The sequence below is a fragment of the Podarcis raffonei genome, chromosome 11, assembly GCF_027172205.1.
Source record: "Podarcis raffonei isolate rPodRaf1 chromosome 11, rPodRaf1.pri, whole genome shotgun sequence".
Taxonomy (NCBI): domain Eukaryota; kingdom Metazoa; phylum Chordata; class Lepidosauria; order Squamata; family Lacertidae; genus Podarcis; species Podarcis raffonei.
The window spans coordinates 34,282,399-34,303,258 of NC_070612.1; positions in this window are offsets into that span (position 1 = coordinate 34,282,399).

Consider the following 20,860-nt stretch of genomic DNA (forward strand, 5'->3'; position numbering starts at 1 on the left):
TCCACCACAGACTGGAAGGGCTGGGTTTCTGCTCTGGCATATGTACCACCACCAGGGTTTTGGAAGAGCTGTAAGGAACGGAGCAGGTTTTGGGAACCTTTTGCCTTCCAAATGTTACCTAACTACACCCCCACCACCCTTGGCCGTTAGCCATGCTTGCTGAGGATGTTGGGAGTTGTAGTTCAGCAATATCTGGAGAGCCAGAAGTTCCCGACACCTGGATTACACACTTAGGACTAAACTAGATGCAACATTAAATGTGCCTCTGCAGTTAATGTGCAAGTTTTAAAAATGCAAATAGCATCAGCTTGGGGGTGGGGGCAAGAAGAGCTGATTACCTCTAGACACCGCAGCAAGTGTGCAGGGGGGGGATTTAACCCTTTCTCCCCCTGCTGTGGAAATGAGGAAAATTCAAAGCCACTTTCTTTGCATTGGGAGAAATCCCCTACTGGCCAGAACCAGTGAGGAATTTCCTCCGGATGCAAATAGCAGCTTCAGTGGAGGGAGTTTCCTCTGAGCTGCAGCAGGTGAGTAAAGGGTTGAGCAAACCTCCACTGCGCCACGTCTGCTGCCGTCCTCATAGTTACATCTTATTTGACCCTCAGTACCAGTTGTGCTGAAAGGGGAAGGTGCAACAAGGGAGAAAGAGTGGCTGCAGTTAAGGGTGGGTGGAGGCAAAGCCCATGAGAAGCAGGAGACAGCTCGTTTCCCCACTTGTAAAATGGCAATGGTGAAAGTGAACCTTTAGAAGCATTTTTGTGCCGTTTAAAATCTGATAAATCGTCATCAAAGGGCTGCCAGTGCAACAGGAGCATCAAACAAAATTCTGATTCTGTATTCCATTTCTCTCTTTTATCCAGGGTTCTCCCATTTAAATTGCTTGAATTCCACGTGAATAAGCTTCAGGTTCTTTCCTGTAACTTCAGTAGGTGCCTGCCTGCCTGCCTCCCCCCTCCCATTCTTTCTAAGCTCTTTGCTAGATTGGCATTATCCTGTAGTAGTGTCACAGCCTGCAGTCATTTAATGCCTCTTCTTGTGGGGTCAGGATTCCACGCCCAAGTGCATTTAGCAGGTCAGTACAGTAATTTTAAATGTCTTTCTTTCAATCTTTTGCCATCTTCAATTATACCTTTCCACCCTACTATTTGTGTAATTTTCTTCTGTCTGAAGTCTCTTTACTGTTGTTCTCTATTGCACAGCATGACAAATTACCCATCAAGCTATATCTTTTCAGCCCAGAAATGTGCAGCAGCAACACGGAGTCATGGCATTATCACATGTTGTGCACTTTATTTCCTTACAGTTCATTCAAGTGTGTCACGTTTTTCCCCCTGCTTCCTTTTTGCCATCGTGCAGATTAACCATTTTATCGGCTGTAAACTTTGGAAACAATTAGAAACTAATTACGCCGAGAGCCGAGAGCAAGTACCTCATTGAGCCGGTGGCAATGTATACATTTCCTTATCATCTCCGGGTTTTTCTAAAAGAAAAAAGAAAAAGAATGGCCACAAAGCCTTTGGCTTTACAGAAGCAAAGGCTTTGGTCTTGATTATACAGCTGACTAATTCCTGGCATCGGACAAGAATTATTTGTTGCCGCCGGCCACTAAACAAATTAACTGTAAGACACCATTCCGTCTGACAGGGAGCCCAGACCTCTCATAGGAAAGGAAACTCTTTGGGCCAGATGTGTGCTCTACACATGTTCCTTTTTCTGTCTTTCACTTCAGATACAGCTAAGTACCAAGAATTGTTTAGTGTTTACTCAGAGATCTCAGAAGTGATGCTCGTAGGTGACAGAAACAACAACAACCGAATGTGAAAGAATCAGCAAGTTTACTGATAGTGCCTTTTAGAAATAGTGGCTAAGGTGATAAAAGGTTTTCCTACCTACATCAAGTATACCTATATATATCTTAGGGATGTGTGGACCAGCTTATTTTCCTTCCATGTCAGTTTTCCATGTGTTCAATCACCGATCCATCCTGTGCAATATATATATATATATATATATATATATATATATATATATATATATATATATCACTTTTAAATTGCATGCATTTTGAGTGTTTTTTATATACATTCTTCCCCTAAAATGCACATTTTTCTATACATTCCAATGCATCTCCTCCTAAATATGCATTTTGGACACCTCAATTGATTCAGCACCAGCCACGACAACAAGATTGCTGTGATGCTGAGTGACTTTATCCTCAAAAGTCTCTCATGACAGGCAGTATACTCATCACAGTGACCCTCTGTGGGGCCTATCAAAAATCCCTGAAGGGCCAATAGAGGATGCAATGGAGGCAGCAGAGCAGCCCTTCTTCACTGCCCTCATGCTACATAGTAAGCACAGTTGCCTACATGCTACTCACCAATGTTGGCCCAGTTTTGAAACAAGTTTTCCACTCCTTCTGTTCTAGTCTTCACCCTGCCTGCTTTATAACTCACAAGTCTCTGGTATATGAGGGACCAATGCGAGCTTCATAGCACCACATAGGACACTCAGGAGTGATCCTGTCAATGGCTTACCTCATTTCTTCTTTCCAGAGCAAGACCAGAGCCTCAACAGGATCACCAATGGAAAATCTCCCAGAACATTCGGGAATCCACTTGGTTCATTGAGTCTCTGGGGGCAGACCTTTCTAACTTGTCCCTCACTCCTATAGAGAGAAGTTGCCACAGACTGATACAAAGATAAGATTATTAAAAAGCTATCTAAAGATCTGACTTTAATTTAGGGTTGTATGATGATTCACTAGACCACATTTTGCTTCTGTGTCATTGTTGAGATTTCAGCTTTGCCACAGACTCAACAGAATCAAGTGGTCAAGATCATTCACCCAAATAGAAAACAACTGGCTAGTCCTCATGACCAACAAAGACAGTTAGTTTAATTTTCTTTTCTCCCTGTTGAAAGCTTTGAAAGCAGAGAAGACCAATTGTGTGTTTCAAGAAAAAATGCTGGGTTAGGTTCAAAGCTGTGGGAAGGCTTAAATAACAGATAATTTGACACAAACTTTTGTTCATTTCAATTTATTCATTTTGCAACCCCCTCCATTTTTCTGATTGTCAGTCAGGAGAATCAGGTAGCAGCCAATGCACTTTTTTTGCATATTGCTATGTTTGGTAAAGGGAGCTTACAGCCGATGAATACAGTGATATAAGTTTTGCCCACACAGATCGCATTGTAAAAGGTTCCAAAAACTGGAAAATGTTGACAGTTGTTTTCAGCAAATGGCGGCTTGACTGTGGCACTGTCAGTATTGATGTCCTTGTGCAAATGTAAAAGAGCAATGTGATTAAGGCAAGCTTGTCCGTGCTAGCTCTCAGCCAAGTTTTCAATCTCCCTGTGGCACTGAAAGATTGCTCAGCTGTTGCAGATAATGCAAGAATAGCGAGCAGATTTCTGCCACTTTAAAATAAAATAAAACAAATGCCTTCACGCTGGGCACATATTCTATGGGAATTCGCCAACATCTGCTGCTGACCTAAAATTCTGGACAAGATAAATTCCTATTCTTATGATATTGAGCCATTTCGAGGCAATGAGATTTCTTAAGGAATGTGAGGATATCTTTATGAAAAGCTTATCTGCAGAAGGAAAATAATAGCAGTAATTTTCCATTGGTATCTGGGCTGCCAGCATAATTTGTGAAACTTTGTCTACTTCTGCTTCATTACTTCTAGATTCGTGCAATCCCATGCCTTATATGAGAAGGAGTTCTGCATAGGTCAATACAGTTTCTTAAGCAGCAGTAATGCTCCTTGGAACTGTTTGTCTGCTTCAATGGATGTTGCACTGGAACGGCATTCCACAAAGTGCTATTTGGGTGAATCTTTCTGAATGCTCCCAATGAAACAGAAGTGTGATGCTCCACGGGTCTGTACTCTCTACGAACACCGAATCCAACTGCTGTCATTCAATCTGAAAACTGTAAAGCACATTCTTCAGAACAGTTGCTTCATGTTTGTCAGATTTCACCGTAGGACTTTTTTCCATTTGGAAGAGCCACCAGCCACCAAGTCTGAGACATAGTTTCCAAGGATTTGAGCATGTCTTGTGCTTCTTGAATCCCAAATATTCCTTAAGAATCCGGCAGAGTATATTCTGATAGCCTCTGGAATGGAAAACAGCTTAGATTCCGTTTTGGAATACATGTCATGACATAATTTTATTGTAATTAGATATCTTCATTTTACACTTATTTCCATTGTTACATTGAAGGTATTCATAAGATCTCAAAAGGGTAAAAGACTTCATTGATATTAAGTGCTTACGATAGATTAGTATTTCTTGGTCAGACTTTGTGATATTACATAATTGTCAGTTTAAAAGGAAATAATGTCCTTAGACATGAAAAAGATGAACAATTAAAAAAAGCTCACAAAGGGCTGTTGTTTTTCACAAATTACTCTTATTAGCTGACCTAAACCTATTTTTTCCTTCTACAGGCACCTTTAGAATATGCACTAAAAATACAAGCATTCAAAGTTCAAGCATTAAGTCCAAAATTACTGCCTTTCAGATCTTTTATTATTCTTTCAGGCATTTAAAAATATAGGTCGAAGCAACACTGCATAATTTAGAAAGTTAACAAAATGCAGCTAATGAAAAGAAATGGAAGCAAATATAATTATAATAACCTTTTAATGCTTTGTCTCCTTTCTGTTGTCAATTAAACATGTAAAAGAGGTGATGGCCTACACACCACACCACACACACACACACACACACACACTCTCCTCCTCTGCCAGAGGTGGTATATTTTCAAGAAGGCAAAGTCAAAGCCCGTATATCCTTATTAAGGCAGAGAAAAGGCCAATTTCAAATAATTTGGCATTAGAAATTCCCAGTGTGTTGGACAAACTGAGCCATACACATTTGACTCTTCCTACTGAATCTCTGATTCTTTGTGACTCTCTAAACTAAGCAACAATTCTCAAACATTGTAGTGTACATCCTTTCATGCGTAAAACAACAACAACAATCCCCTCTCACCTTTTGGGTTGTCTAAAGGTTGCCAGTAACATAACTGTAGTGAGTATATATCAGTAAGGCTTTCAATGAACCCAATCCTCAAGGCTGTTCTTTTTTTATTTGTTTATAGCAGGGATTGACAAGGTTTACCTTGCCTGGGCTGGTTCACTCCAGTGGAGACCCCTCCATGGGCTGGATCGCACGCACACCCGCGATTTCCGGCATCTGCACAGATGTGAATTTAGGTATCTGCACATGCACAATTTTCGGCGCCGCGGAAGTGAGTCCCCACGCTGTGCTACGCCAGCTTAGTGCAGCGTGTGGGGACTTGTCGAGTGGGTGGCTCAGTTTGTGGGTGGTTTGTGGGCCAGTTAAATGACCCCCATGGCCCGCTTGTGGCCCATGGGCCCTACGTTGCCTACCCCTGGTTTATAGTATGTCTAACCCACCCTTCTCTAACTGGTCCCAACACTGGAAAGCAACAATAAAAGTACAGGTCAGTAAAACAAAAACTATCTATATCATAAAATATCCTTAAAATATGCAAGATCAACTTACATGAGGCAACAAGCAGCTTCCTTATAGCTGTCACTCCCTCCCAAAGACCTAGGCCAAGTGGTGCATATTCACCATCAGACAAGGAGTCAGCAGTGTCAGTGCTAAACACACTTGTAAGAGGAGGTCATTCCAGAGATGGGGCACCAATGTGGAAAAGGCTCTTTCCCTTGCCACTGCTCCCTGAACATCTTGCAGTGGGACCATCCGTAGAGTCTCCCTTGCAGATCTTAACGCTCAGTCAGGACAGAAATACATCGGCATTCCTTCAGATATTTGGGTCCCAAGTCTTTTAGGGTTTTTATATGTCAGGGCAAGCACCTTGAATTTGGCTTGGAAATGATTCATCAGTCTGTGTAGATCCTTCAAAACATTTGATGTGAGTCTGGGTAGGAGCATCCACCAGCAGCCTAGCTGTTGCATTCTGCACCACTTGCAATCTCTGTTTTCAAAGTCTGTATCACAACATGCTTAGCTGATGTCTTAAAACTTAAGACACAAAAGTACAGCAGGAATTCCTTAAAGGAAGAAGTTGCAAATGAAGAAAAGGAAGGCAGGGACCCTACACAACACACAACACACACCTACTTTGTGTGGTAAAGTTCAACAATGCAAAACCAGAGCCAGTATATCCTCAGCAAAAGCTCCAGCAGAGACACATGTCTTCATCACCTCCCCCCCCCCCCAGTTTCCCTTCCTGCCAAACATGACGGTGAGTGAGATATGCTTTTTGTGTGAGAGATATGGGTGCTGGGGGGGGGGGCCTCTGTGGAGTATGTTCATACATGTGAGGTGTTGAAGAGTCAGACAATTAAAAATCCAGGGACAGTCAATGCATGGAGAGAGGAGCATGTTCATATCCATTGGCCATCTGCCAGATCTCCACATGTTGGTCAAGGTGTTCTGCATGGAGCCTACACCTGTACCAACTATATATGCGCAGGCTCTGTTGGCATGATCTGTATCATGCAGAATTCATGTGCAGGTTTCCATGTGTGTGCCTAGGTTGTGTGCAAAAGACTTGATCAACACAGGGAAATGAGGAGCACAGCTAGTGCGTTCAGTCCTCCTGCAGTGAGTATCTCCTGGTTTTGAGAGAGATCTCTGTCCGTGCTCACATTACATCTGTGTCTGAAAAGATTAAAAGCATTGCGGGGTGGGTGGGAATCCACTTGTCCGTGAATAAGCAGAATGCAAGTCTCTTCTAAAGGATTAAGGGAGGGGAGAAGGCTTAATGCCCAGATCCATTAGAAACCAAAGTCCCAAGGCAAAGGAGGCATCACGCCTACTTGACATACAGAAAATTAACTGAGCTGAGCAGGTCTGGGAAGAAGTCATGGGGACGTTGCTATTGCCACTGCAGGAAACTCCCCCCCCCCCACTCTTGCATGTGATTCCTATGGTTGAAAAGAAATTACTGACTCAAAACTACAAAGCAGACAACATAAGATAAGATGAACAGTGGAAATAAAGGACAAGAATCATGACATGAACATAAAGATTAAAATAACTCAGGCCTCCCCTAAAAAAAAGCATGTGAATAGAAAGCCTTCTGTACTGAATTACTATTTAGACATCAGATTCCTCAGACCTTCCCAGCTTTAATATCTGAAGTGGTTTCAAACATTCAAGGGCATAATATACCTACAGACATAATACTGATAAAGAGTTCCCACAAAGGCACACGGTGAAGTGGCAGCAGCTTATGTTTTCAACATGTTTGCTTGGATGGAAGTCCTGAAAGACACACATTCAGGGGCTGCAGGAATCAACAAATGTAAATCCCAGAGCACAACATTGTAATCCCCCATCCCACTATATGACTGAACCTGCAGTTATCTTCTGACAAGTGAGAATATGATACCATGTTGCAATGCTTAGTAGACAAAAGTGAAACACAGGAATTCATGTACGCTATTCCAGTTGTCTCTGAAGTGTGGGCTGCTGGTGCTTTAAATAATTACGTTTTCCATTGCTTTTCACACCATCAATGAACATGCTGCTCTCCACAGGCATCTTATTGAGGTGAACATCATTGACAGCCAGGCACTTCTCGTAAGAGCATAACAATTGCCCTGCTGGGTGAGACCATGAGGGTCCATCTAGTCCCACAGTGGCCAGCTGGATGCCTCTGGGAAGCCTGCAAGGCAGGATAGGAAGGCAGTGACTCTACCCTTGTTGCCCCTCAATTGCTGCTTTTCAGAGATATAATGCAGAATGGCCCTGAACCTAAAAGGTGCACGTAGCCATGGATGCACTTATCCTATTGCTCCCCCCCCCCGCTCCAGTGATGACAGTCATCAGCTTCAAAGTAGGAAGAAACTAGGAAGTTTGAAATGACAGCTACTGATTTTGCATAAAGGTTGCTCTTTTCCCCATGCTAATCCTGTTAGTGCTTTTGGACTATCAGCTAGCAACACAGGGTTTGGCAGAACTGATGCTTGCCTTGCAGAATATTCAAGAAAGCCATAGGCAGGAAGACTGTGAGGAAGGGCACGTGCTAAGTGGTAGAGCACGTGTGTTACATGCAAAAGCTCCCAGCTTCTTTCATCCAGGTTCTTTCCTCCTACCCAAACCCTGGAGATATTGGGCCAGGGGCAGTGGCATAGCATGGGGAGGGGGTACAGGGGCAGTTGCCCTGGGTGCAAAATTTGTTAGGGGTGTAAAATTTCAACATTCACATTGCTGCCTCAAAACAGCTGCATGCTTCCATTGCTGGGCTCTGTTGAAAACGACTTCTCCATGTGAACCAGGAAGTGACCTCTCCAGACAACGGAACAACTCTTCTTATCTCTGCAGTTGTGATCTCCTGGGTGACATGGACTCCTTAGGCGGGTTGAAGGTGCATGCATACTCTGTCCATTTCCCTCCTTCTCACTCCTCCATGCAGCCTGGACACTGGCAACCCAGGCTATGTCACTGACTATGTGGACCAATGGTCTGGTTCAAGATATGGCAGTTTCCTATGTTTCTAAGGAGAACTAGTATTCCTGCCTAAAGTTCTAATTGTACAAGTAAGTTCACCTCTCCTTCTCCCCAGCCTGATTTTGCCCCAGTTGCTCCTGCTGTGCAGCAGGTGGAAGCTGTCAGAAAGAAGGAGTAAAGGAAATGAAATACAGCCATTACTTGGAATGAGACTTGAGGCACCGTGTTACTGGAAATGAGTCAGGGCACCAGGCCACACAGGGAGTGCCTTCAAGCCGAGAATGGCTGGGGAGCATACACAACTTAATTTAAAACATAACACATGCTGAGCCTAGAATATCGACTCTCAACCACCTACCCAACTGGTCAATCAATATTCTTGGATCAGGTTGGGTTTCGACCGGGAAAATATACAAAGTAATTTGGGAGCAAGTTGATCTTTCAGCCCAACCTACATCATGGGATTGTTGTGGGGATGAAACAGAATAACCCCTCCCCATGTGTGATACCTTGAAGTCATTTGAAGAAGCACAGGATACAAGGCAAAAAATGCATAAGTAAAATAGCTGTGTGGAATTCTTTTTTTTTTTTACAAGTGGAAGCTTTTAAAGAGAACATAGTAGAAGTTTGAATGTTTCCTTCCTCATGGACTAGATATATGGCCTTTCAGATGTCATTGGCTGGCATGGCCAATGATCAGGAATTATGGGAGTTGGTGTCCGACAACATTTAAAGAACCACAGGCTTCCTCCCTATCCCTGGACCATATAGATAGTTGGTCACTAGTCCTCCCAACTCTATTTTTCTGTACTTATTACAAAACTTGCCTTTTCCTTCTTTTTATTTCCTGCTTTGCAGAGATGGTTGCTTCTTCTTGTGTTCACTGTCCTTCACAGATATGCCTGGTTTTCATTAAAAAGAAAAACAGAAAATACCACAAGATATTTTTTCTCACTGTAAAGTTGGGTCAGGTGTAACAGAAAATAGAGGCAAATCACTACAGGAAGGCTGTTTACCTCAAGAAAGCATTCTTTATTACTCATCTTTTACTTTCCCCCGTCTAAACTGCCCACGTCCTGATATTATTAGGCTGACCAAGTTTAACTTGTGTGTGCAGCCCCAAAATCATAATGTGTGTAAGCATGCTAATTCTTCATGGCTACAATGAGCCCCAAATCTTCACTCTGACAGACTCCACAGGAATTATGTTGTGAAGTGTTGGTAGTATTGATGCATTCACTGATTTGCTGGTCTTGTTTTGGTGTTTTACTTCATTAACACCAACCTGATTAAAAAGAACACCAATAAGCCTAATAGTGAAGGAAAAAAGATACATAAAAACCGAGGGAATGCTAAATAAAAGCATCTGCTTCCCTAATTGGGTAGTATGGTAGCCTGTGAACTGGGGATGAATTGGTCCCTTTGTAATGTGGTCATCTGAGAAATTAGTGGCTGAGGCCAAGCTGTGAAACTCCATATTGAATCTTGATTTTTCCACGAACTCCCTGGGTGGCTGGACACATGCCACCATCTCTTGTCCTTATCCTCTGCAACATAGGGATGATGATACTAACCTATCTCACAGGGTTATAGGGATTGTGACAAGATAATGTGTGTGAAGTGTTCAAATAAAAAATGAAATAAGAAGCTCTGTGCTGGATCAAGCCCATCTAGTCCAGCATCCTGTTCTCAAAGTGGCTACACAATCAGGATTCGAGCACAAGATTACTCTCCCCACTGTATTCAGAAGCATTACTGCCTCCAACTGCAGAGGCATAGCATAGTCCTCATCATGGCTTGTAGCCACTAATATCCCTTTCCTCCATTAATCTATGAAATCCTCTTCTAAAGCTATCTAGGTTAGTGGCCCTCACTGTCTTCTTTGATCCAAAGGCAGTGCTTGTTTAGTTAAAAAGGGATTAAATAGGGAATCCACAGGATGAAGGGGTATTCACTGGCGGAGGAAGAGGAGTGCGGGGAGCGCACCACCCCCGGCAGCGCAATCCTGGTGGGGTGCCACTGTGGCTATATCCCCCACCCGCGCTGGGTGCCATGCCCCCAGGACACATGCCTTGCTCCCAGGACATGCGCCATGCCCCTGAGGGCAGTGCATGAAGCTCCACCACTGGGGGTATTTAATATATTTTAAAAAGTAAATCTAAAATAGTAAACAGTCCTAATGTTATGTTTGAACTCTGAATGAAATGGGTTGCTTTCTACTGAATTTAAATGTCTCTTAAGTTTCTAAATAACTGTAGTACACTCTTTATTATATTCAACTTACATTTCCAGGTGATGCATGTTACTAAAAAAGAATTATCCACTGCACAGAAGCTCAATTTAGATATTCTTTGTCGTTCACTCCCTCCTTCTCTTTCCATTATAGCTTCTGCTTCTGCCTCAATTTTCTCTCTTGACACTTTCACCCTCTTCCCACCATTTATCAAGAGGTTTCCTTTATAGTTGCCCTTAGCTGGTGTGGTATTGTGGATTGTGTGACAGAATTAAGAGTGGGGAGAACGGAGCCTCACCCCACATTCCTCACCTCACATTCCCTCTCCTTAAAAGAATGCTGATTTCTTAACACATTTACTTGAGTGTTGTAAGCAACTTTTTTGTAACGAAACAATTTCACCTTAAAATTGGCCCCACGTACCATAAGCTGGTCTAGGGAGTCTACCATTTTATGCTTCTGCTTCAAACTGGCATGGAAAGAATTTGGCAAACATCCTGATTCAGAAGCTTGCTACGTGTGTAGGACCTCCGATACATGTCTGGAGTTCTAATGTCTCAAGGGGGTTTTCCTTTGAAATACTGCCATGTCCACAGCAACTCCAAAACTACGCTGCAAAAGAGAGACCTACTTTCCATCATGCAGTGCTGACAAATCCCTTTGATTACCCAGAGTTCTGTGTGTGTGTTATGTACTGAGTTAAATAGGATCCAAACTGCAGCAGTCTGATTGGTCCTAGAACAATAGGATCCAAAATGCAGCAGTCGGATTGGTCCTAGAACAATAGGATTCAGAATGCAGCAGTCTGATTGGTCCTAGAACAATGCAGCAGTATGATTGGTCGGCAGGAGCCACCCAATCCAGCTCCAGATAGAAGTGAATGCACAACCTGATTGGCCTACAGGAGAATTCCGGAATTAGCCAATCACATGCAGCCCATTGTGTAAATAATGTATATAAAGCAGATACTTTGAGGGGACTTCCATTCCCTCCTCACCACTATGAGCTGAATAAAGAGCATGAAATCCATTCTAGACTCTGAGTATATTTCAGTGTGCATTGGGGTGTCCATAGAGTTGGGAGCAGAAGTTAGGTTTAAGGAGAACCCAGTATGTGTCGTACACTAGCTCTGACACTGTCTGATAAATCTCACCTTAGGCAAACTTGTTCAGTCAGAAATGTCTGAAATTCACTGAGGTTTCAGGGAAGGCAAACTATGCAAGATCATTTGGGAGCACTGCTGGCAGCTGATTGAGCATTCCTGGGTTTACAGGCCCAACGTGATATTTCAGGCAGCTCTTGCCTCCCTCCCTTTTAACCTGTCGCTGAGAGTCAAGGCACTAGGTAAACAAGAGCGATTTCAGCCTCGCACTGTGCTGCTTTCCACAGCAAGTGGTCATTTGTTCCAGTTTCCCATGACCGCATGATTGCTTGGGATTGCTCTCCAAAAAACACATTGATCTGAAGCATGAGACTTCATAACCAAGGAAGGGGAAATGAAAAGACATTGCTATTTAGTCCACGTTATAGCAAAAGCAGTAGACTATCTGCTTTGCATGCAGGAAATCCCAGGTTCAATTCCCAGTATCGCCAGGTAGGTCTGGGAAGAACTTCTGCCTGAAATTCAAGAGAGATGCAGCCAGTCAGTGTATGGTTTGTTATTCTTTATTAAATTTGTATATCACCCTTCACCCGAAGATCACTGGGTGGTTCACAACATAAAAATATAAAATGAGGACACAAAATACATAATAAAATAAAAACAAACCAAGAAGCCACCTCCCCAAAACACATTAAAAATGTCATAGAATGTTAATCAGGCTTGGTTAAAGATAAACATTTTTTTCTGGTGCCTGAAGGTATGAAATGAAGAGAGAGCATTCCACAAATGGAGAGCCACCACAGAAAAGGCTTGTTCTACTGTTGACACCGTCTGGACCGCTTGTGGAGGAGGCACATGAAAAAGGACCTTAGGTGATGATCACAGGGTCTGGGTTGGTTCATATGGGGAGAAGTGGTCCGTGAGATATTGTGGGTGCCATGCCACTGGACCCCACAATCTGTGGCCCAAGGCAACATCTCTGCTGCAATGACTAGTGATTTTCCAGGACTGTCCTAAGACTTGGGGGACAGGTGGAGCCTATGCAGCAGTGGTCCACAAGCTGCATTCAGGTTGTGCACTGCATGTCTGAATTCTTACAAATTGAATTTTATGGAATTGAAATTGTAATACAATAAAAATACAATATAAGAAAGAAATAAGAAAAGCAATAGAATGCAATTTAAAATCTAGCACAGTGCATTGTGATTTCTCAAACAGGCAGAAAAATCATTAAGTGGTCTGCCAAGACTCAGCAATTTTCAAGTGGTCCATGGAAAAAAAATATTTGGGGGTCACTGGTGTAGGCAATATTAACTAGATGGACCAATGGTCTGACTCTGGATAAGACAGTTTCCTATGTTCCTATTATCATCATAATTCAAGAAACAATAATGACTTTTTTTGTATTTTCACACAGTTTTGTGTGTGTGTGTGTGTGTGTGTGTGTGTGTGTGTGTGCATGTGTGCACATTCATGTGTGTTCAAAGAAGTTCACTTAAGCATTCAACTTATATTTAGCCATTCTTCTTCTTGGAAAATACTTTCTTTGGCTGTTAGGAAAATGATGAGAGCTCTAAACTCATGGAGAGAATCCAATTTCTCCATCAACCCCTTTCAAAGCAGTTCCTCTTTGGTAGCCTTATTCCACTCTAATGGCAGAGCAGTAAGCAAGAGAAGTACTGCCAAGTGGTTCGTGTTACTCTACATTTTATTGCAGTTTATGTTAACTCTGAATTCCTTGACAAAAAAAGTAGAAAATCTTTCAAGAAGCTAAGGAAAAATCTCCTAATATGGGAACAGGTGAAGCAAGCTCCGAAAACCTTATTTAGAAAACACTGGCAATGGCAACTAATTTCAGCTGCTTCATTTCATAGTATTTAAAGCGCACACACACACACACACACACACACACACACACACACACAAACACTATTAATTTTTTATGCCAGAGAATATTGATGCTCTTGTTACCAGCATTTACAAAAAAAATGGTTGTAGATATTCTCCTTCTTTTTGGTTACTAATAGCCTGGCGCTAAAATGTGCCGTGACAGCTCATGAATGAGTAGAAATGGCTGTAGGACTGCTGTGCCTACACACACACTGTACAGGACTACAAAGCTTGGAATCGTATGCTGGAACAGTATTGTATGGTATATTCCTATATATGGCTTTGGAAAAGGCCCACTGAATTAGGGGTGCTCAAGGATTTCAAGTAGTTTGCGTTTTTAAGTGAATTGGCCTGATTTGTGCTTCCCAGACTAACATGCTAATTGGAACACTGTTATCTTTCATTTTATGCACTTCTCCAAATTTTCCAACACAGCTTTTGCCTCAAAGAAATGCATATACAATGCATATCTTAGGTTAAAATATACAGACTCACAAATGTATATTTTAGGACAAAATGCATATAAAAATGCATATTTTGTGAGAAATAATGCAAATTCTTCCCCCCCTTTTCTTTTTAATCTGCAGAGTGACGTGGAAATGCAACATAAAAGATTTGTGAATTAGCTCATGAAAAACAACAACTGACATGGGTTGAATATAGATTGATTGATTGATTGATTGATTGAGCCATCCATCCATCTGTACACTGAATTCTACAGGTAACAGATTGCAGCTTAAGTGTTGCAGGGTAATATAATAGTGCAAATGTTTATGAGCAGCACATGCAGAATTTTCTTCCTCTTGTTCTCGAATAAAGTTTTATTATTATTATTCAGTGCAATAATATGTTCATGTTTACTTAGCATTTACATTTGTAAGAGAGACTGTGGACTTATCCACACTTCCCTTCCTCCACACTTTCTGGAGCAAACGGCAGTCCATGGAAAACCATAACTGCCATTTGTTGCGCTTCAGCTTTAAAGAGCAGGTTTTTACGGTGAAAGCTCCAAGGAAAAAAATTGATCCCTCGGACATGGAGCTTTAAAGTGTGAACCTGTGCCTGGAAAGAACAGGGTGAAATCTAAGTGTGGATAAGCCCTGTGTCCGAGGACCAAACTAAACAAGATAAATGAGATTTTCAGTTACCTAACTGTTTACATTCATGTCTCACCTTTTGTCCAGGGAGTCCACACTACTGTACAAAATTCCTCCTCCTCTTGTGAGGAAGGTTCACCTGACATAAAATCACCCAAAGGGCTTCATGGCTCAATGGAGATTTGAACCCTGCTCTCCCCAGTCATTGGCCAGTGCTCTAACCACTATAACATATTGCCTCTCTGGGTCATTAAACGTTTATTGCCACCCCTGCGTTTGGCAGCGGGAGCGTTTGCATTTGCTTTAGCAGAGTAAATGTTAGGCCATAAATTCACATTCTGTTTTGCGTGCTACCACTGAGCAAAGAGTATTGTATATGAGCAAAGCACCCCTCCTAACAACAGCATCTTTTTGCAAACTTTTTTTTAAATAAAAAATCCTTTCCTCTGGAAGAAGACAATATACCATTCTAGGCCCTGAGCCAAGCACACTCCCAGTAAGAGCTGTGTGTTAACTGCAAGGGGTTGTTGACAGCTCCCTTCATGCTTAATTGCCCCCCCTCTCCTTTGCAACACCCCAGGAGTCAATGACTGCCAGGGGAGGGAGAGCCTCATTCATTTGTGGACTCCATCCACGTGGACTCGCACAAGCAAACCCACACAGAACCAGTGATCATGGCAGGCTAGGCCCCGGAGTGATATAAAAGGCAGTCTTTATCCAAACAGACTGCCTGCATTTTGGAAATTTCCACCCCATTTCCTTGTGGACTGTTATTTGGAACAAAACATCAAGTGCTGGCGTTGGCAGCAGGATCAGTCATAGTAGCTCAAGCAAAAGTGTGACCATAAACCCGTCCAAGTGGAAGAAGTAGAGCACGCTGCTGCTATATCCACTTGGGTGTTTTTCCTTCATGTGTTCAGGCTTTTAGTATCTGTTTTCCACCCATTTCTCCCACCCCTGAGATCAGCTTTTGCCAGGCAAAAGTTTTAACACGGTGAAGCTTGGAGGCAGCGAGAACGTAATTTTGGTGCTTACTTGAAGTCAGGGAGAGCTTTCACCCATAATATGTTGGTACCTCTAATTTAGAGTTTGGCTAGACATTTCGAAATAGTATAGAAGTGAAATTTCTGCCCTCGGAGGGCTTCCCCCCCCCCATAAAAACACAGAACGAAGCTCAGTGCAGCATACATTGCTATTACCATATTAGCAGGAGAAGCGTCCCTCTTTCTTCTAATACATTTTCAGTAATTGTTTCAGAGTACAAGCATATGATTCCTTTATTATTCTTTTAAAAAACATTGCTGTCTTATTCATAAGGCATCTTGGGTGCTTTGGTATTTGAAACAGGAACCCTTAAAATATTAGGTAAAATCGTTATGATCAGTTTAGTCAAAGACTGAACTCAGCAAAATGCATGATGATCATCATGATCATTTATACCCTTAACAACAATAACAACAGTAGCACTGCCATCAGAGGCGACTGGTGCTCATTGGGACTGATAGGGCAGAAGGCAAGGGAGACCAACATGTGGAACCACAGCCAATGAGAGGCAGGAGGCTCAACCATGCATCCATTTGCTCTGTCACTTCCTCCTGGGAAAACATGTGGTTTAGTGCTGAATTGGAACAAACGTCAATTGGGTTTTCTGCGAATTTCCATTTGTTCTGATTTAGCCCTAAAGAGCAGGTTTTCTGAGGAAAAACATCAGGGCAAAAGTAAAATTGCTTGCAGCCATGCTTAGAAAGCACAAGGCAAGCAGAAAACTGCTCTGACCCATACTTTCCAGGCATAGGACAAGTGGAAGGGCAGACAAGCCCAGAGCTAACTAATTCCAGTTTTGTCCCCATCCTTCTCCCTGCTGAGTCCTAGGGCAACATTGCAACCAAGGAGGAGGAACTTGGCAGGCAGTTCCACTCTTTCGACTGGTCATAAATAAAAAGGGAGGCAGCCGAGGGCTGGCTGAAGGCAAACTGAAATTGGTGGGGCAGCACTCGAATGAACCAGCCTGCACTGACTGCAGACAGTTCTAAATACAGTACACTTACTTGATAGCAAGTTCTGTTCACCTGAGGGTCTGAACAAAGCAACGGACTTCAGGTCTCTTTGCACGTGTGGAAAACTTGCAAAAGGCAGAGTCCCTGGACCCCACCAACTGGGTGTAGATGCACAAAGCTTGTATATGCACAGGCTTTGCTCAGAACTTTGAATGAATGCCTGGAGGTCAGGAGCAAGGAGTATTGGCACTGCCCTGCTTTTCCTCTCTGCACATTTGCAGCACAAGGCTTTATTTGTTATGATAAGATCATGTGTAAATTTCTCTCGTGGCCCATAGTCAACAGATCTGTAATGCTGGCATCACGGCTGAAACCAATACCCAACAAAATCAGCAACCCGTAAGCAGGCTGTTGGTTATTTAAAGGGCCCATTGAGTTAGACACTGAGCCCGATTGTGATTCCCAAATCACCATTCTTGCTGCTCAGAAGACCAATGGATGGGTGTGGTGCAGAGGGCTCTCTTGCTGTGGAAAGAGCACCCTGTCTGGAAGGGATCTCTGGTCACAAAAATCTAGACTTCCTGGTGCAACTGGACTTCTCTGCGACCCATCCCCTCTGCAGGGAGGTGGGACCAATTTGGATGGTCCGCCCCCGCCACTTAATGGATCCAAATGGTTTCCAGAGAGTGGTAGGGGATGCTTTATCCCATGTTGATGGCCTTTCAGCTGATTCCCTGGTGGCCCGCTGGAATGTGGAGTTAACCAGGGCTATTGACTGTTTGGCTCCGAAGTGCCCTCTCCGATTGCATGGAGCCCAGACAGCCCCGTGGTTTTGCATGGATCTGAGGGCAATGAAACAATCGTTGAGACGGCTAGAGCGCTGGTGGCGGATAACTCATTCCGAATCTGACTGGACACAGGTTAGAGCTCAACGTCGAGCCTACCAAGTGGCAATAGCGACGGCGAAGAAGAATTTCTTCACCGCCTCTATTGCATCTGCAGAAAACAGCAGCTGGAGACTTTTTCAGGTGGTTCACAATTTAGCGGAACCACCTGCAACATCGGGGCCCAGTACGGGCCACATGTTCTCCTGCAATGATTTTGCAAAGTTTTTTTGCAGATAAAATCGCTCAGATTCGGGAAGAAGTAGACTCCACCGTGGGAGCAGGGCCGGGGCGGGAGAGTGCTAGAGTTCTGTCTAGTCAAGTTGAGTGGGATCAATTCCAATCTGTTACCTCCGAGGATGTGGACAGGCTGCTTGGACGAGTGAAACCAACCACCTGTCTCCTGGATCCTTGCCCATCCTGGCTTATAAAAGCTAGCCGGGAAGGACTGGGCGATGGGCTTCGTGGGGTGGTGAATGCTTCCCTCCATGAGGGAGCCTTCCCAGACCCGCTGAAAGAGGCGGTTATTAAACCGCTTCTTAAAAAAACATCTTTAGATGCGGCCACAATGGCCAACTATCGCCCAGTCTCAAATCTTCCATTCTTGGGCAAGGTGATTGAGCCGAACAACTCCAGGCACGCCTGGAAGAAGTGGACCATTTGGATCCCTTCCAGTCGGGATTCAGGCCTCATCATGGGACTGAAACTGCCTTGGTCGCACTGGTTGATGATCTCCGGCAGGCTAGGGACAAAGGTGAGAGCTGTTTCCTAGTTCTGCTGGATCTCTCAGCGGCGTTTGATACCATCAACCATAACATCCTTCTGGACCGTCTTGAGGGGCTGGGAGCTGGGGGCACTGTCATACAGTGGTTCCGCTCCTTCCTCCTGGGCCGTGTTCAGAAAGTGGTGGTGGGGGATGAGTGTTCAGACCCCTGGGCTCTCACTTGTGGGGTGCCTCAGGGTTCTGTCCTCTCCCCCATGCTTTTCAACATTTACATGCAGCCACTGGGAGAGATCATCAGGAGGTTTGGGCTGGGTGTTCATCAGTATGCGGATGATACCCAGCTCTACCTCTCTTTTAAATCAGAACCAGTGAAGGCGGTGAAGGTCCTGTGTGAGTGTCTGGAGGCAGTTGGAGGATGGATGGCGGCTAACAGATTGAGGTTGAATCCTGACAAGACAGAAGTACTGTTTTTGGGGGACAGGAGGCGGGCAGGTGTGGAGGATTCCCTGGTCCTGAATGGGGTAACTGTGCCCCTGAAGGACCAGGTGCGCAGCCTGGGAGTCATTTTGGACTCACAGCTGTCCATGGAGGCACAGGTCAAATCTGTGTCCAGGGCAGCTGTTTACCAGCTCCATCTGGTACGTAGGCTGAGACCCTATCTGCCTGCGGACTGTCTCGCCAGAGTGGTGCATGCTCTGGTTATCTCCCGCTTGGACTACTGCAATGCACTCTACGTGGGGCTACCTTTGAAGGTGACTCGGAAACTACAACTAATCCAGAATGCGGCAGCTAGACTGGTGACTGGGGGCGGCCGCCGAGACCATATAACACCAGTCTTGAAAGACCTACATTGGCTCCCAGTACGTTTCCGAGCACAATTCAAAGTGTTGGTGCTGACCTTTAAAGCCCCAAACGGCCTCGGTCCACTATACCTGAAGGAGCGTCTCCACCCCCATCATTCTGCCCGGACGCTGAGGTCCAGAGCTGCGGGCCTTCTGGCGGTTCCCTCATTGCGAGAAGCAAAGCTACAGGGAACCAGGCAGAGGGCCTTCTCGGTAGTGGTGCCCGCCCTGTGGAATGCCCTTCCAGCAGATGTCAAAGCGATAAACAACTACCTGACATTCAGAAGACATCTTAAGGCAGCCCTGTTCAGGGAAGTTTTTAACGTGTGATTTTACTGTATTTTTGGTTTCTATGGAAGCCGCCCAGAGTGGCTGGGGAGGCCCAGCCAGATGGGCGGGGTATAAATAATAAATTATTATTATTATTATTATTATTATTATAGACCTAGTTCAGTGCATGCACATAGATAAAGTCCACATTGTAGTCAGCCAAGAGCTGTTAAAAGGAGAGAGGGAGAGACAGAAAGCTGTCATTCTTCATGTCACTGCCCACACTCCTTGTTTTCAGCTATAAGAGCCATAACAAGTGCTTTCTATCCTCAAGGAGACCTCAGAAAAGTATAACATTTTGTTTTGACTGTCTGTTTTAAAGCAGTTGCATTGTTCCTGTCCCCTCTTCTGAGCTAGGGCCTGAGGCATGCTGGGAAGTTAGGATAGAAATGCACCTGAAGAAGCTGGGATGAAGGTGAATCAAACAGAAAGCTTCATCACAGGGCTGAGGAACCTGTGGCCCTGCAGATGCTGTTAGATGCCAACTCCCACCAATCCTAGGCAACATAGCCAATGGTCAAGGGTGATGGGAGTCAGGGTCCCCAGCCCTGCCTTACCAGACCTACACTGTGATGGAGACAATGAAACATTTTTCTCCTCCACCATTGTATCTTCTCATTGTTGTCCAGCAAAGCTTTTTTCCCAAGCAATTTTGTCCAAAAGGGGATTTGGTAGAAACCCCAAAATCACACTGGGGTGTGTTCACAAGACACTTTGAGAGACAAGTCGCTCTCATCTGCAGAGAGGCTTGCCTGCCTCTTCTCTTTGGCTGGCTGTCTAAAACCTTATTATTCACCGAGAGCTTTAAATCCAGGCTGCAAAGTGTTTAGGGAAAGAGCTGCAAGGGAAAGGGTTTTAAGCAAAGTAGCCTCTTGTATGGGAAAGTGCTTGTGCTTCTTTTGCTCTTTTTTATTTTGGGGGGTATATTTTAATTACAGTGGTACCTCGGGTTAAGTACTTAATTCGTTCCGGACGTCCGTACTTAACCTGAAACTGTTCTTAACCTGAAGCACCACTTTAGCTAATGGGGCCTCCTGCTGCTGCCACGCCGCTGGAGCACAATTTCTGTTCTCATCCTGAAGCAAAGTTCTTAACCTGAAGCACTATTTCTGGGTTAGCAGATTCTGTAACCTGAAGCGTATGTAACCTGAAGCGTATGTAACCTGAGGTACCACTGTATCATACATTGTAATTTGAATTGCTCTTCAGCTGTCCCAGGGATTTTTATTGATTGGGGGGGTGGAGATGCTATATAAACAATAAATAAATAAATAAATAAATAAATAAATAAATAA